Source organism: Betta splendens, chromosome 4, assembly GCF_900634795.4.
Source record: "Betta splendens chromosome 4, fBetSpl5.4, whole genome shotgun sequence".
Classification (NCBI taxonomy): Eukaryota; Metazoa; Chordata; class Actinopteri; order Anabantiformes; family Osphronemidae; genus Betta; species Betta splendens.
In genome coordinates this window covers 9,667,780-9,683,492 of record NC_040884.2, presented here as the reverse complement: position 1 = coordinate 9,683,492, position 15,713 = coordinate 9,667,780, and the positions used below count along the sequence as shown (strand labels likewise).

The 15,713-nt window shown below is 45.1% G+C and overlaps 1 long non-coding RNA gene across 7 annotated transcripts in view; it reads left to right on the top strand.

The window, feature by feature from the left end:
- The window catches only part of LOC114853044 (uncharacterized), a 101,915-nt gene that overhangs the window by 45,643 nt on the left and 40,559 nt on the right, over window positions 1-15,713 (top strand). For 4 of the 7 annotated variants that reach the window (XR_008694357.1, XR_005897510.2, XR_008694358.1 and 1 more), the window contains one exon: window positions 10,384-10,461. This is a non-coding gene — a long non-coding RNA (uncharacterized LOC114853044). Of the gene's footprint in view, window positions 1-10,383; window positions 10,462-10,589; window positions 11,259-11,280; window positions 12,405-15,713 lie in introns of those variants that run through there. The other 3 variants (XR_005897511.2, XR_003785491.2, XR_003785490.2) reach the window with 3 other exon arrangements.

Here is a 15,713-nt window from a genome sequence, read left to right as displayed (position 1 = left end):
CCCCAAGAGGCAGAGAAACACTGAAAATCCATTACGGGACCACAGTGGCAACATGAAACACGTGCTTGGATTGTTTCTGCTTAATGTTCTGCTGTGAAAAGAAAAATAAAACATCCGATCCCTCCTGATTCCTTATCCTTTTGTGTCTACTTTGACTGAACTATTTTAAATCTTTAATAGCAAAGATTCTATGTGTCTCAGAGTTAGAGTTGGGTTAATGTGTAAATTGTATTGTCAGGTCATCAGTCTTTAAGTTGAAGCTCAAGTTCGTCTTCAGTTCACTGCATGATGTGCTCGCAGTTCAGGGTTAGCGCTGTGCTCTTTCCTTCTGCATTTATCTAGTAATCCCATCTGAGGGCAGATGAGTAAACATTTGACAACAACATGGGGCGTTTACTTGCACTCGGTGCAAGCAGTTTGTGAAGTACATTTATTTGTGGATGCATCGTGTGATATGGCGTCGCAGAGACATCTGTGTGCAGAGTTCTTTTTGTGTTTGTTTGATTGATTATCCAGCAGCCTCTCAGCACCTTTAAACTTGCCGATCTGTCTCCACACACACACACACACACACACACACACACACACACACACACACACACACACACACACACACACACACACACACTGAACGTAAAAACGTAAAGGGTGAAGAAGACCTGCTAGCAGCATATTAGCCACCTGTGGGCCAGCCAAGTACTGTGTAAATACCCAGGGGAGAGAGGGGATGAGCCGTGGCGCCCTGTCAGCCCTAATCTAGGAAGACACCTAATCTCCACAATCCCCCACGGAGCCTTCTCCATCACTCTCAGGTATCTGAAGGAATGCTGTGCTAGTCTGTCTGTGCGTATGCTCAGGATTACAGCGGGATCACACGTTTGGCAATTTGGGAGGAGTGACATTATGCTACAGATGCTGAAATTCTACACATTTAGTTTAAATCTCAAAAAAATGTTTGTGACCTACTTTTATTCACATTCTCCCAGAGGTTTCATGGTTTTGTATTGTTCCCTACTGACATTTGTAAATCAGCAAACCACACGACTGTCTGTTTAATAACATGTAATTAGTAATGTGTGTGCTGCGGTCATGTTTGGTTATGAACAGTAGTCTAGACTCCTAGAAGATAAACTTAAAACAGTCCCCAGTGATGTGCCAGGTGTTTGTTTTTTAATGAAGCACAATGGAAATTTACCAAAACATAAATAAACTGCTACTGTTTTTATATGTCAATTGTTAACACAATGTGGTCTTTGCTCTTAGCACCCACAGTGTCAGAGAGAAACCACGCAGGCAACGGGTTCGGTGACTATGCTTTGGACAAAGTGGTGATGTGTGGTGTTGGTTCAATGATATTAGACCACTCAGGAAGCGGTGCTAACTCATTGGATTAGAGAGCAGGTGTTATTTTATTACATCCTGGATTCATATCCATTTTCCGTACTTCAGTAAGTGTTGTGTTGAAAAGAAGTAGGCGGTGGTGTCGCAGACAATAAAAAATAAATCTATTGAATCTGAGTCAGATACTGTCTGCAATGACAGACGTTTAATAATTCAAGGACATCTAAACACATTCATTTGACTCGAACGATCTGCCAGGAACAAGGAATGGAGCTCTGGGTTGTTACTAGACCAAGCGCTGTTCTGTGCATGTAGGTCTGAGCTGAACCTCCACCCTAATCCCGTTACCCAGACCCAAATGTGACTAATAGCGCGGCTGTACTTCAAATACCACTTGAAAGGTGATGGGGGGAGGGGAGGAAAAACAACAACCAATTTGCATTTTTCAAGGACCGCTCTGGCAGGTGGAGTGCTAATGAACAATTCTATGATCCATTAATCGGGATCTCGTTTGCACATGGCCATCATCACAAAGTGGCACTTGAGTTCGCGTGGCTTCATCAGAAGGGCTAATGGAGAAAATGGTACTAATCAGTGTAAAGCAAACAGTTGTGGTTCAGTGTAAATTCGCAGGCAGCCAATCTGGAGGGTAATGGCCTATTGGGTGCCTCATTTAAATACTGTATCACTCTGCCTTTGTATGAATTAAAATGTACAACACTTGACATAAACAAGGTCACTGAAACTGTAGCATGATCTGGTCTGAAAGAAAATGGAAGAATGCACCCTATTGCGTTTCATGTGCTCTACTTCCCGAAGATTTCTTTATTATCCGACAAAGCCGGCTGATCGGTCGGCCCCAGTGCTCCTTGTGTCCCCTCGGCTCCTGGGACGACCACACTGACAATTAGACAAAACCATGTAATGCTCTGGCTGCTATGCAGGCCATTTTTTATCCCGTTTAAAGGATTGAGATGTCAGGGAGGATTACAAGGGGGGCTGACAATGGGGCGCATGAAACAGGTGACGCACACCTAGGTGTCTTGTTGCAAAACATACAAAAAAAAAAGGGGCACTCTGACCCAGTCTTGACCTTATCAGGCCCCGTTAGTGAAGAGCCAGATGGCAAGAGGTGAGAGAGGAGGCTACGGGAGCAAAGGATGCTGACCGCTCGGCGAGCCAGTAGCAAAACATGCTATCAAATGGTTTTTGTGACGTGGAAAACCGAATGGGCAGAAAGTCTGTGGATGTAAAAGACATCAGAATCTATTTATCTGCACATATGCTGTACATTCATTACTTTTCATGATTGATGATTTTCATATTGGTGTCACAGCAAAGAAAGTCAAAAAAACATCACCTACTGTACTAACGTCACAGCAGGGTGCCATGTTAATATTGTATTGCACTGCATGTAATTCACCTCTTGCGGCGAAGCATTTATTTCAGGGCTATAATAAACACCTGAACAGGGGGTGAGCCCTGATGACTCAACACAGTCATGAAGGATTCATAGTTTCATCAGGTCACATATTATTTCAGACGCTGACATTTGACCTTAGTTCATCACATGTTTTATCTGCTTGTCTTTTACCCTGAAAAGACGCGCACAAAACATCACTGAAAAAACAAAACAACAACAACGTGTTATACTTACTGTATATTTGAGTGACATAGCGTAGTACACGTCTGTTTAATTGTAAAATAAAAGTAAATGAACAAATAACAACCGAACAAACAAACTGACATGATTTTGGTCTCTGCTCCGTGGTGAACGCTGGAGTAAAGTCCCCGCTGTTCGTCATGTGTCCTTTCCAGCTGATGCGCAGTGATATGCAAAATGGCACAGATCCACTCAGGAGACAAAAAGAGGAGACAAAGCAAATGTCAAACTGTGTTCCACTGATCTGGGACTGAGGGGGGGGGGGTGTGAGGGGGGGGGGGGGGGTCGCTGTAGCGTTGTGGGGAGGTGACGCTCGCTTCGCCGCGTGAGTGCGCGTGTTGGCAAAGGGTTTAAGCAGATGTGCGCAAACATGTACTTATGCATACATGCATGTGCATGTTTGCAGATGCAATTATCAGCTTTTTCAGACGTCCCCGTCTCACGTTCAGCCCCCCGTCGCACACCCATCCCCGCAAACACACACACACACACACACACACACAGTGTTGGTGCTTAATGCACGGGGGTAAGAGGGTGTCTGGTGTTACTGTGGGGCCCTAAGCCGGTTAATGATGCCGGGCACCAGAAGCCCCACAGATGGCTAATCTAACCATTGTCTTCCCCACCCAAGCCCTCCGAGCAAACTCCCATCCCAGCGGCCCCCCATGCTGCATGCTACTGTTTACCCCCATTCGGGCTCAGTCTAATCCTGTTTAGCAACATTCTCAGAACTCTGAAAGGCCTCTCCCCCCGCTCGCTCCTTTCTGTCGCCCCTCTTTATTGTTTTTTTAAATGATAACGGAGGACGGCTGGGTGAAGGGGCCACGGTTATCCTCACTTGTGTTAAAGGACAGATAGGGCCACTGGGGATAGGCGGGGGAGCAATCAAAGAGCGAGGGAGGGTGGGAGGACCTTGGAATGTTCAAGCTTTCTTTCAAGGCGAGTTCATGCCCCAGCTAATTAACAATTATGCTTCATAGTTCTTGCATTCACTAATATGTGGGGATGATGGATATGGTGTTGACATCTTCGGCCTCCTGATGCTGCTCCCATGGCCTTGCCTTTTTTTTTTTTTTTTTTTTTTGCTCCGTCACTCTTAGGACCACTTTGTCAATCTGGGCTGCAATCTGGTTGACTGAAACTCCCAGAATTCTTTTCCTCGTCTTGTGGTGAAGAGGGCATTGTGCATGGCATTTAAATGGCCTCAAAGGCCCATATGGATAACTGGACAACTACAGGCACACACACACACACACACACACACACTGGCTGTGTGTAACCTCTACCAGAGCAGGAATGTCACAAAGCGGCCTAGAGAGGATCAGTGGATTGGGCCTGTGTGTGCACGCTGCCCTCGCCGCTTGTCTTTTCACTTTTTGTTTCCATACATATCAAAGCATTTTTCATTCTTTTGCTCAGCCTGCTAATATGACACACTGCCGTTTATACTGATTTGAATAAGTGGATAAGGGGCACAAAGGGCCACACAGAACAGGGAGTGACTTCAAACTCTTTCATCGGCGGCTGAAAAGGACATTGTTACTGTCCAACCTCAGCACCGAGTTCTAGAGGCGTTCCACCAGCACAGGGGGATTATGGGTGACGAGGAAACCTACTTAACATGTTTTGTTTTGTGTTTTTATCTTCTCTTCTCCTCCTATTTGTTCAGCCTGTGGTTGGAGAAAAAGGAGGAATTATACCCAAATGGGATTGCTTTCTATCTGTTGCGCCCAGGTATTGGCGCGCTGTGACTTCAAAGGCCAAACGGGGGCTTTGAAGTGCAGCTTGAAGAGAGACACCTGCTACTTCTTCTCTTGTTGTAATAATTGTTCGGCGCTGATACACACCACCCCGCCGAATGACAGGCTTGGGTTGTGTGAACATGACAATCAGTCTGGGTCACAAATACCTCGCATCCAATGACACGGCGAAGGCGAGAGCGGCAGCAACGCGGCGTCGCTCAGCGTAATATGATATTAAATATAAAGCTTTGATTTATTGGCCTTTAGTCGCTGTGCTCGCTCAATGCGTGTGTCATGGACCAGTTCAGGTAATTAAGCAAAGCTGCTATCAGGCTTCGCAGCTGACTCCCGTTCTCCTCTTCGAGCACTTGGCTCACGCCGAAATATTCAAGACGTCCTAAGACAACTTTGTTTTTAAAGGGCTTTGTGTGTGAAGGACAAAGTCTCGGAGTGAAGCTGGCGGAGTTAATCTGTGCACACACTGTACCTGTGCCTCGCTAGTCTCAGCTGTGAAAATGAAAATAAAGCTATTATGCATTTAACCTGAAGGCAGGCATACTGTACTGTACGTGCCATCACCCCACCGCCTTCAGTGCTCCTGCCCAAACACTCAAATCACCCCCACATCCCCTTTTCTGCCACCTTGCCTCATCTCCTTTTTATTAATGTAACAAAGACTCTTCTGAATCACCTTAGGTGATGGTGATGACAATAAATATATTCGTGTAAGTCCAAATGTTTCGTCTGGCGCCTTTTTAGCCGTGTTGTGTTGAAGTGATGCGTGTACAGTGAGCCCGACATTCGTCCCAGGTAGCCTTCTCTGTCTTTATCACCTATTTTAAGTGGGTGCAGCTTGTTGTGGGAGGTGTAAAGTGCTGCTGCGGCTCCTCCATACTTTAAATATGTGGGCTTTAAAAAGCAACAAGCACGGGTAGTGATTGAGCCAACACCTGTTTCGTTTCACAGACCTCACTGAGCATCTGTCAAAATTTAATATGACATATTGTTGAACGCAGGTTTGCTATTCACAGTTTACTGTAAGTACACTGTAACTCACGCTTTAGGGCTGCAACAACTAATATTTTACACATTTTCTCAGAAATGAAGTGCCAGCCTTCTGTTGTTCTACTCAGCCCTGGGTCTCATCAATGCAGAGCAATGCACAGTTTCAATTAAGATGGGCGGGACAAAGCTAACAGTCTATATATAGTCTTTTAAAAGAGGGAGCGAAGCTTCAGGGTCTATGATCCATAATTTGCATAGATCTATACATACCTCATATTGATCTTCATTAAGGAAATGCAAAAATAAACTGTTCGGTTCTTATTTCATCTATCGTTTGACGCTTTAACCTTTTTTTTCATCTTCCTGATATAAGCAAAAAATGTTTCACTTTATTCTGATGTAAAGACAATTCACGGACAATTATTTGAACAAGTACCTTCCATTACACCTGGTTTCCCATCCTGCAGCGTGTAAAAGAGAAGCCCAAACAGCATCAGCAGCATGAATCGACAGTGCGGTTTCCAGGCCGAGCAATAGGAAAAGCTCCAGCACAAAGAGCAGCTTGTTCCCCCAGTGATGAGCCAGCACAAACTGCCAGCCCCCTCACTGAATCATTCCTCTAGTAAATGTCCTTCACCATCAGCTTTTATGCAGCGCAGCTCCCTCGCCCAGACTTCAGGCACTGTAAACGGCAAGCAGGGTCAGAGTAATTGAAATCATTAATCGTGTTTTATTCCACTTTGGGGCAAAGTAAGCTTGAATTGGAAAGAGGTGGGTAATGGCTTTGGATAATGTACCAGTCTTTGAATGTAGCGAATGAAACAATATTGAGTTGCATAGACTATTAAGTTTCAAAGTTGGAATAGTTGTACATCATGTATTACTATGCTGTCACAATAAAATCACTGATTTATCTTTTGGAAGTAATCTAATGCTGTATTGATTTATTGTATTAAATGAGTGCTTCAGCCTCCCTCAAACCTGGACTGTTTGACAAAAGCTGTTTTCCTCCAGAGACAAAAATAGATACCCCACTGATGTGGCTAAACGCTCCTATTGATGTCTGTGGGAGACGCCGTTCGGGGTCGACCGTCTCGCCGGCCGCCCGTCCGTGGAGCAGGGCCCCCCGGGCAGCGAGGGCACGGCGCGTCCTGTGGCCCCCGGGGGGGGGGGGGGGGGGCAGCGCGCTGACCCCCGGTGCCGCCCTCCCGGTTTGGGCCTGACCTCGCCGGCGGGGTCGGCGTGCGTGTCAGACGGAGACGCCTGAAAGTGCCGAGCCGTCGGATTCCCGCTGAACCCGCCCTCATTCCTGCAGGCTGGAGCTGAGACGTGGCCAGCAGCAGCCAGACCTGCCTTCACACCTAGCCAGCGCTAGCGCGACGTGCCCGTTTTTGTCTGCCTGTGCGCGGTGTTATTACCACTGAGGCTGTTTTGCGTGGTGACTTTGTGTTTATGTTTCAAACACCTGTTTGCTCCGTCTTGTTGGGCGGTTGCTGTTTGCTTTGTGCCTCGTCTGTTCAGGTTTTAGTGATTTATTTTGTGGCTTTGCGTGTTCTGATGTTTGGATGTCACACACTGGATGTGTCGTAGGCGGATAATATTGTTTGCTAATGTTCACTTGTCGGCCTGTTTTTTATATCATCCACCATCCGTGCGTCGCTGCCTTGTTTTTATACCACCGCACTCCGGTTTCCTAGATCCTTTCACCTTTCTGCCAATAAAATCAGCAGATTTAACAGAGCTTTGTGTGTAAAGCTGGGATTCAGTTCGGCTTAAATTTGGTTCTGGGCCCAGAGCTGACGCTGGTTGGTTCAGCGTGTGTGTTCCAGCGCAGGCTATTTGTGGGACGGTGTCTCCCGACACCGCGTCGCTGGGCCCAACGGGCAGCAGGTGAACCAGGCGCCGGCGGTTATCAGGTTAACTGGCCTGGGACCAGTTAAACTGTGCTCACACACGGGGAAGACAGCGAAGGGTGGGCTCCCTGGCGCCGCCGTCTGCATGTGCTGCTGGAGGAGTTTGTGAGCCTAATCTTCTGTTTGCGCTCACTGTCGTCTTTCGCTGTCGTCCTTGAATGTGTGGGCGCCGCCATTATGTTTTTTTTTTTCAGTTTTCCGATGATGAGGTTTCGGTGTCTGTTGTTCGCAGACGTTACAATGTGTAATCATCTGTCATCTGAGTAGTTTTTGACTAAATGAAAGCTGCACATGTATAATTACTCACAAATTGCTGCTCAGTGATTTTTTTTCCTTTTAATTTAGTTAACTGGTTAAAAACAATGAGGAACCAGAAATGAAAACATTATTACATTATACAATAATACAGTCAAATGAATGATGTTGTAACTGAATTCAGAATGTAAAGATGGATGTTCTTGTTCCTATAGAACCAGTCGCTGTAGCACCTAACTTAACTAATGTGCAATCTCAAATTAAGTTTCACTTTGACTCGTCTTTAATATCGATTATCAATATGTCAAAAATAGATTTTGCCATTACAAATCTGTAGAAAAAGACATTCATATTGCACAAGGTTAATTTTTTTAAGCACTAATGAACCCCATCAGATTGTTATGAATGTCCTACTATATGATCCGACTAGCCTTTCTTCTGAACGGCAATTACCTGACGATCCCCCTTCTGAAAGGTGCATGAACCCATTTTGCGGCCTGATTGAAAGCTATTCATCATCGTTGGCAGTCTCCTCGCTTCTGCGTTGTGCGCGTACGTGGCTGCCACATCTCCGGACTCTGCAAGAAGCTTCTTGCGTTTCAGAGGAACGGGGGATAATGGCCTCGCCCTGCGTCAACTGCTCAAAGCAAGTTAAAGGCCTCTGGAGCTTTCATGTGGTAAAAGTTCACAACCAAGGGACTAAATACAAAGTGTGTAACGGTGGAGTTATGGTGATGCACTTCTTTATTTGGCCCTATAGAGTAAACACTAAATTGATACCTTGTTGTGACCTATTTTATGCAATGTGGCAACACCTGGAAGTTCTTATTCTGTGCAGCACTCATTAAGTCGTCTAAATAGGTGTGGCCGGCTCCGTTTAGATAAGCAGCGGAATGAAAGAAAACGCAGCCTACAGGTGGGTGGACGAGATGCACAGCGATTTGTGTGCACGTTACACACACGTTTAATTTCCCCAGTCATGACTCTGGCTGCAGCAACGGCACAAGAGGGAGAAAAAGGTCTCTGGCACCGCGCATCACATTTACCCACCAGAGCTCCACCAAATTTGAGCTAAACGTGACCTCTGTCTGACCCGCGGAGCAGGGGGCAGATGGTGATGGTGATGAAGACGAAGACGGCGGGAGCAAAGGCGCCAACAAACGAGGAGAAGAGTGAGAAATTAGCCTGTGTTTTATTGCTTTTTTTATTTTTTATATGCAATAAGGGAGACATATTACCATAATCACCACTTCTCCATTAACACGAAGTGAACCTAATGCTCATCCACTGTTCTCCGAGTCCTTTGGGAGTAACGTTGGTATCTTTGTTCAAGGGGAATCGTGTGTGTGTGTGTGTGTGTGTGTGTGTGTGTGTGTGTGTGTGTGTGTGTGTGTGTGTGTGTGTGTGTGTGTGTGTGTGTGTGTGTGTGTGTGTGTGTGTGTGTGTGTGTGTGTGTGTGTGTGTGTGTGTGAGAGTGAGAGAGTGTGTGTGTGTGTGAGTGAGAGAGTGTGTGTGTGTGTGTGTGTGTGTGTGTGAGAGAGTGTGTGTGTGTGTGAGTGAGAGAGAGAGAGCATGTGGAGAACGATGCCTGAGTCAATAAAGTCTGGCAATAATCACCACTCCGGTGAGAGAATGTACGTAAGAAATCGTCCACGTCCGCAGCAGTGAGAGGTGAGCGTTTGCCCAGGAGGTGCGTCGTTTAGACCGATCTGGAAAATGGAAACGGGAAACAAGATGTGTCCTCTTCAGTTATAGTGCGTGGGTAATATCTGTAATAGAGGAAATATTACTTTAATACCATAACATAGTCATTTTTATCAGCTTCTTGCCCTTCTGTGTCCTGTTGGTTCTTGTAATACAAAATGAATTAATTTAGAAAACATTTCTTGGAAACTATGGGTCGTGATAATCTGCTTCAGGGACAGTTTTGTTTAATCGCTTTATGAAGCAGTTTATGTTCAGTATGGCAGTTTGAGAAGAGGGAACATCAACAAAGTCCTGCAAATCATTAACTTCATCATTTAACGCACTGTGAGAAAGTCCAAAGGTGGGTGTTTCCTTTCATTTCCACGCAGTTCCCACAAAGACTGAGCCATAAATCGACAAAATGGCAGCCGAGGCTTGAAAACTGAAAATCATCCACTGTCCATTCTGTGGAAATAACACAGGCTGAATAAAACAAAGCAATGCAACTTATTAATGCAATATGTTAAAGTGACTCTCTTGTTATTGAGCCCATTTCGTTTCTTTCTTGTGTGCGAAGAAGTGATAACTGTGCGACTGTGCGGAGCCTGCGTCCTCCCACTGTCTGCCTGCCTCTCAGCCGGTGATGTGGCTTTTATCGTCTCTCAAGCAGCCAATGATGCGTGGATCCGTGTTGTATTGTTGTTGTCAAGCATGTCTAGCTTTCTGTTGTTGTGTTGTTTTTGACTGCTGCTAATCTTTTTATTTCTGCTCCCATCAGGAGGAGCTGGTGATCGTATGTCAGTAAAACGCCTGTCTCTGAAGACGCAGACATGAAGACGAACATGAGAATCCAGAGGTAATAACACACACACGCACAGTGGTCACCCATCTGGTACAGGTGCATTCACCTGTAAAACCCGTTAAATAGAGAGACTTGAACGTAGCTCGTTCGACTGAATCCCCTTCAATCTTCAACTACCACAGGGTTCGGCTGCGGAGTCGACTGTACTGCCTTTGTAATTAAAGCTTCCCCTTTAATTGTACATCAATACACTGCGACCAGTGCAGGATTAAGGAGAGCGGGATTAAGGGCTGGGCAGAAGAGCACAACAACAGGACGTTACTGCTGCTGAGATGCTCCTGCAGCCTTTTCCCCTCGTCCTCCTCCTCCCGCTTGCATCATGGTACTAGATAACACGGCTGCACAAATTAAAACACTATAATCTTATTGCAGAAGCCGTGTTTATGGGCAGCCTTTGATGTGCGCCGCGTTGCCTTTATTCCACATTCTCCATGTGTTTAATATGAAGGCTTTAGCGATGTAGAATCTAATGAGAGGTAATTGCCAGCACTAACTACGCCTCCATCGAAAGCCTTTATTGTTCTTTATTGGACACCATTTACACCCTGGTAGCTCACTGTGCTAAATTAGGCTTGATGCAAATCTTTGTTAATGAGTGATAAGTAAGCGTTGTATGTTTAGACTTGTTTCAATACAGCTATTAAACACAATGGCCACTGGTGTAGCGTGGAGGCGGCCGCCATCCCTAACGCGCGGATGTCTGATTACGTCGTTTTAATCTGTGTCTAGTTTAATAGAGTGGCGGCTTCACCAGCTGTCCTACATTTTTTTTTTTCTGCTTTCACAACTTGCCCTCCTCCTTCTCGTAAAAAGAGGGCACATTTTCCCAAGATGCACCGCGGCCTGGCCCCTGCATGACCCCGGTCTGCCATGATGCTGACGTTGGGCCGCGGGCGGGGTCACACGTCGGCTGCCGTCGTCCAATCAGAGCCCCCCTCGGTAACCGTCTCGTCGCCAACGGCGCCGAGACCGAGCTCCGGTGACGCAACCGGCGTTGCGTTGCAGGCGACAGTGGAAGCCACCAGAAATCCTGCAGCCAGGCTCCTCATTTGTGAGATCTGACAGCGTCCCACGTGATTTTGCCCAACAGAAGCCCCTCGGCTTTCCCGCTGCGTTTCCTTTACGCTCAAGCGCCGCTTCTTTCTTTTACTCCTCACCTTTGTTTCGTGACAAGCGCACATCTCGTACTGTTCACAGGTCACTGGAAGTGCAGCGAGGTGAAGCCAAGTTCGTAATGAGTTGACGCTTGGTTCCACATAAAAACACCTCACTGGCCTTCAAACCCGTGCAGCTGCGAAGCCCACAGGAATGTTAGCACATTATCCGACACCCCCTATTGCCTCATCTTTGTTTGCCTGCCACCCGACATTAGACTGCTTCACTTTGGCCTTGTTAAAGTGCTCAGTGGGGTCAAGGGCTAAGACTGGACACCTGACAGCAGACAAAAATGTGTGTGAACAAGAAATTAATTTGGCCTCTTAATCTCAACAATTTTCATCCTACATGAACTGAAGTTACTTCTGTCTATATATCAACTCATTTTTCCTTCTAACATTTGTATTTCTGCTTCGTTCTGACACTTGTTTGTGTCTCTTTTGTCTGCACTGGTGATTATCTTTGTCTCAGCTGATGCTGTGTGTTTAGTTAGATTCTAATAAGAACCACTTGCAATCTAAACACCAAATAACAACCTTTCTGTATTGTTATAGGGCTTTATATTATATGAGACCTAACGAGGCTGATCGTATTATATAAATTTTAATACAATTGAATTTAGAAACATTACAACATAAAAAAATGACATTTAAATATTATTTAAATAATATATTACTAAATTGATTACATTTTTCTACATTTGCATCCAGTTCAGCATTTTAAGGGCTTTTTATGTTTTTAAATAAGTGCCATAAATAATAAATGAAAATAAAGCTTTTTCATATTGGCTGATAAACTGATTTTGTGCTTTTTTCTCTTGGACAACATGTGTTTTAAATACAGAAATCCTGCATAATACATTTGTTATAAGCTCTGTTCTGTGAAGCCCTTTGTTCGACATGAGCCTGACTTTTAAAGGAAACAGCAAACAGTGTTTCATCCTTGTGAAACCTGGGTGCTGGTATAGTCGATCCTGTGCCGTTTGTGCTTACTGTTTGCAGTAAGCTGCTATAAAACAGAAGCGCTTTCCAATTCCATCTTCTTTTTATTTGGTGCTTTCAAACTTCCTCAACCACGGCCGACTGTTTTCCCCTCCGTAAATCAAGGACAGTGAGGAGGACGAGGTGTGATTGCTTTCACACCCAGGAAGTAATCACACCGGACCTGCCACAGCTCTGATTAAGACTGATAAATATCGACGAGCAGTTAATGAGATGTCAGGCAGGAACAAGGCCCTTCCCTTCATGCCTACTGATGACACCGATGAAAAGGAAAAATGACCTCGACTAGGCAATGTCATGACGGTTTTTCATGAGTGCAAAGCACGAGCTATTAATTAGCCGTAGTTGGTGAGCCGTAGTTATTCACATCAACGACGTGGCGCCTAGAAGCTCATTGAAAAGCCATTCTTCATGTCGGTTAAAATAGGACTGATTATTGCTAACTTTCATTTCTTAGTGTTTTCTAATGAGGTAACAAGTTCAGATGTGCTAATGACAACTTTACTAATCCAACACATTGTAAAAACCAAATAGATTCAGATCAACATTTCCATTCTGACATCATTTATGTTTTTCGGGTCTCGTAAAGACGGGGCACTGTGTAAAGCAAACTTGGCTTAAGCCTTCTACAAACAACGCGCAGACTAAAGACACAAACATAAGCCCGCGAGACGTCTGCTGAACTATGATGAGGGCATGAGCTCAGCAGGGGGTAGCAAGAAAGTAAATTCATTATCTCAGCCAGCATTATGTATGCATTGCTGCATGTGCGAGCTCGGGTCCCCTGGGTAGCAGGCTCACGTCAATGTGGATTCATACTAGGCCATGGAATTAGTCTTTGTTTACAGTAAATTAAGGCTCTGTCTTGAGAGCCGTAGTCATGAGGACATCTTATCTTCCCACAGTGCTATTCTGATGTCCTTGTTCCAAGGCCTCACTGTACCTGAAGGCCGCCGTACCATAACATGTGACGGATTCCCACCAACTGTCTCGCTTTGACCATGAACTCCGGGTCACCCCGCGGTCCCCGGGCGCAGTCCTGTCAAATACTCGAGCCATCAGACAGAAAAACCATGCAGCTGCACCCAACAATAGGATGCTTGTTCTGGGTCCTCTTCATGGGGAAAGGCGCAATGAGAGCGGGTGGTCAAATATTCCATGGGGTTTGCAATAGGATAATCCTTTTTGATGTTCCTTTCATTGGAAGCAACCGTTTGAAAGTTGCTGGAGAATTAAAAGCGAGCAACACGCAATTAATTCTACTATTATACCATGTCTAAAATTGCTATTTATTATTCATGAGTGAAAAATGATCTATCTTATATTGAGATGCATTTATTTAAAAATTAAATGGCCACTGAAAACAATTATGGTGTGGACCATGGCAAATTCAAGGGAATCAAAACCAGAAACAGCAGAACTGCGGCGTGTAATAATGAGCTCAGGATTGAGATGTTGAGCAGCGGAGAGACAAAAAGCAAAAAAGTAAAATATTATTTAAGCAGAAAGCTGTGTTGAAAGTAACACAAAGTTGACCACGGGAGATGAAATAAGAGAAATTGACAAACTCTGGAAGCATTGATGTATTTGTATTTGTAGTGTTTTTTTTTATTTAGTTTTTTTTTTACTGTGTCCTGAAGGGAGAAAACAAAGGTACACACACATAGACAACTTCTTTGTTGGAAATACTTGCCAATTAGTAAAGTTGTGGGGCTGGAGTGGTAATTAGACTTACCAGGCGGCTGGTGTCTGTGCACAGCTTAGCCGAGACAGGTCTGAAGCTAAACGCCGCGCTATTTGTCCAGCAATTATGTCAGGTCCCCATGTCACAGTACAGACGTGACCAATTAGCTGTGCCAAGCTAAAGTGAAAGAGAGGGATTATGACAGAAAGGATGGGAGAGGATGAAAAAGTAGACAGAGAGCGTGGGGGGGGGGGTGTTGGAAAGGAGCTGGAAAGAGGGGGCGAGTGAGGGAGAGTCTGTAAGGAATAAGAGAGAATAAAGGGAGATGGTTCGCTTTGAACATGGGGGGAGGCGCGGGTGAGGAGGGTGTAAGGCAGCGGATTTGGTTTCTCTCTATAGCTCTGTGATCATGTTTTGCATTGATCCTCGTCCTGACCGACATGTGGCTAAGACATGCTAATGCATAGCGATATTTATGCTAATGCCGCTTTACTGACCGAGCCGGAATAAAAAATTAATCTTTATTGACGTCTCAATAAGGCTCCTCTTGCGTTTCATGACACATTTTGATGAAACGTCTCTGGATACAATCAATATTCTGGTGGAACTATGTCACCAGCACAGTGTGGCCGGTTCATCGTCTATATTTACTCCAACCTGACAGATTAGAGGACGTATCGAACACGCGACATTTACGCTAGTCAAAACAAGCCAACGCTCTCCCGTGCGTCTCGTGCCCGTACTCATGGGTGATTTGTCTCAAGAAGGGATTTTAAGTTTCTTTTGCTGCCACAATGGAAAAATCAAAGCTGATTATCATATCATAGCCGCAAAGTAGGAAGGAATTGTGAAATTGTGTTGGTCTTCCGACGCATGTCCATTAATCCACCATCTCAATAACGACGTAGAATGAGAAGCTGTAAAAACTGGGGAGCGCTTACATGTAATTTATTCTGCCTCCTGCCACATGAAAAAGAAACGCTGAGGCCTCAGTGACTTCATTTTTTGTGAGAGGGTTCAAAAATATGCGCTGCGCTCCAACCCTGAGACCAAGTGATGCAAGGTTCACTAACTAGACGGGGAAGCGGAGAAGACGGGAGCCGGGGGATGAGCTGGGATCTATGATATGAGCACCTTTTCTCTGTTTCAGTGAGGAACACGACTTAACGTCTTCTGCTGGAACGTATTCATACTCTCCTGTAATTGTGACAACATAAGTGAAAGTTTAAATGAATGTGAAGTTATGTAACATTTGGAGTCACGCCTCTGCATTTCATGGTGCGTCTCTAGACGGATGTGTTTTTCGCAGCTGAATTCGGTAAATTCTGCTTCTGAAAAGTGGTATTTAACTCACAGCAACGGCTTCAGTGGCGGCGAGCAACTTTGCAACTAAAGGCACTTTAGAA